Below are 2,497 nucleotides of genomic sequence, written 5' to 3' on the forward strand. Positions count from 1 at the left end.
GAGAATAACAAGGATGCAGTCAGAACATGGGGAGTACCATTTAGATGTCATTAGATTTTCGTCCTCAGTGGGAAAGAGATCAATAATGACTGTGCCTTTTATGAGCGATCCCTGCAGAGTTGTGCAGAAGTATGCAGGACCTGCATCAGGCCCAGACGCCGGGAGAGCCACACCCTCTCTGACTTTCGCTAAAGGACTTGCAGGAATTGTCGGCTCAGCTCTGCTTTGGATTCCCACACTCCCTCTTTGAAGAGGAGGCAGAGGGCTGTTTTGGGCTTCCTTCCAGACTTGGAATTGGTTTGTTTTCTGTCCTCTATCACAAACATCCTGCTGCCCTTTGACAGGATTCCTGGTAATGGAACCTTTTTGTTTTGTTATATTTTAATCTGCTTAGTGCATGTGGCCTGTCTATCTGGCCCCACAAATCACTGGTTATCATCACGGTCAATGGGCCGTGTCCAGCCAATTTCACAGACAAACACCTCTTTCCTGGTCACAGTCCCTGATGTGGGGAAGTCTGATTTACAAAGTCAATAAAAATGCATTCAGGGAATTACTGGGCCCTGCTGGCTTAATACACGAGATTAAAATCTCCAAGTCGAGGCCCAGCGAGACGCCATTTAACACGGGTCCGGTGGCAAGTGGGTTATGGACCTGTCATCTGGTCAGGGTGAGGCGCCCCTGGAAGGAGATTTATGAGAAGACAGAAGGACCTATGGAGGAGTCGCCTTGGTGACTTTTCCCAGCGTGACCTGGAGAATAGATATCCTAGTACATGATTGGTCACTTTGTGTGGGAACATGTTTTTCATGGTGGAAGATCATGTAGATGGGAAAAAAAAAAAGTAGAGTGGGTTTAAAGGATGTTTTAAAATGAAAAGTTTTCCCTGTTACCAAATTAATTCATTTAATAATGTAGATATTAAATATATGTGTATATGGTAAATGATCAAATGAATCCCTTTTCCATGTGGTGACTCTAATGTGACTGGCGAGTGTGTGGAGAACCACGTTGGTTGCGGTGTGGCGGAAGAAAATGGGCCGAGGGAGAAACGGGGCTATGCTGTGTTTGAAGCAAAGTCATCCTCTGACCCCAGGGGAGCTCTGGGCTGGGATGAAGCAGAGGACCAGACCTGCACAAGCCAACCTTGGCCAGCTGCCAGATGCAGATGTCCCCGGGAAAGACCTGTGAGCCTGGCGAGGACCCTCTCTAAGTGGAGGACAGTCCCTGTTCAGGTGAGCGCTGTCAGGGCCCCACAGTGCCAGTGGCTGGGAAGGGCTGTCTCAGCCCAGGGACAGAGATCGGGGGGGCACACCACAGTGTCCACTACAGTGGGCCTTAAGGAGATAGAAGAAAATAAGAATTACCCCAGGCTCCACCAAGCTGAGGGCAGGAGAGTGACATGTTTGGTGTGTATCTTCTCAGTCTTTAAATCACACATATTAGTTATTTAAATTCAGATGTTGATATATACACATATTTGGACATATGCATGTATATAAGATGTCCATCACATATATATATATATATATACATGCAAGCATATACCCACATAGGCATGTGCAGAAGGAAAAACTGCTCTTTTTTGATTTTTGTTTTTTTCTTAATGTAAAATAACCATTTTTCTCTGGTAATGTAAATGAAGATGGGTCCTTCAGACCCCTGACCCAAAAATTCCCAGCAAATAATTTTCACTAAATCTGAGATGTATGTCAAAGTAATGCTTTACTATAGTATTGTTTATAACAGTTAAAACACCCAAATATCCAACGATAAGTGTCTACTTAAATGTATTATAGGATGTCTCTGCTGTGGCCACGATTCTGTCCTTCAGAAGTCTCTGATGCAGGGGGAAAAACACTTTGTACACTAGGATACCACACTCGCATCTTGTGTAAAAACAGCACGTTGAAAATCTGCCAGAATATCACCAATCGTTACATCTGAGTGATGGGATCACGGGTGCCTTTCCTTTTAAAAAAAATGATTTTGCATTCTTTTTCATCAAATGTGTTATTTTATAATGAGAAAAAGGCATTAAGATATATTGGATTAGTCTTCAAATACTTTTAACACAACTTTAAAAGTTCAAACAGTAACCAATGCGTATGGCAGAATTGTCAATAAAACAAAAGGGTATTCAATGAAAATTTGTCTTTCTTCCATTCCAGAACCTTCTAGTTGTCTCCCTAAGAGACAAGCAATAGGAGCATTTCTTTTTTTTTTTTAATTTTTATTTGTTCTTTTTAGTCTTACATGACAGTAAAATCTATTTTGATACATTTATGCAAATATGGAATATATCTTATTCTAATTAGGAACCCCATCTTGCGGGTGTACACGATAGTGAGATTCACTGTGGTGTATTCATATGCATACGTAGGAGAGTTATGTCAGATTAATTCTACTATCTTTCCTCTTCCTATTCCCCCTCCCTTCCCTTCATTCTCCTTTGTCTAATCCACTGAACTTCTGGAAATGTTTTGTGTAATATAAA

This window comes from Marmota flaviventris, chromosome 19 (genome assembly GCF_047511675.1).
Source record: "Marmota flaviventris isolate mMarFla1 chromosome 19, mMarFla1.hap1, whole genome shotgun sequence".
Lineage (NCBI taxonomy): Eukaryota > Metazoa > Chordata > Mammalia > Rodentia > Sciuridae > Marmota > Marmota flaviventris.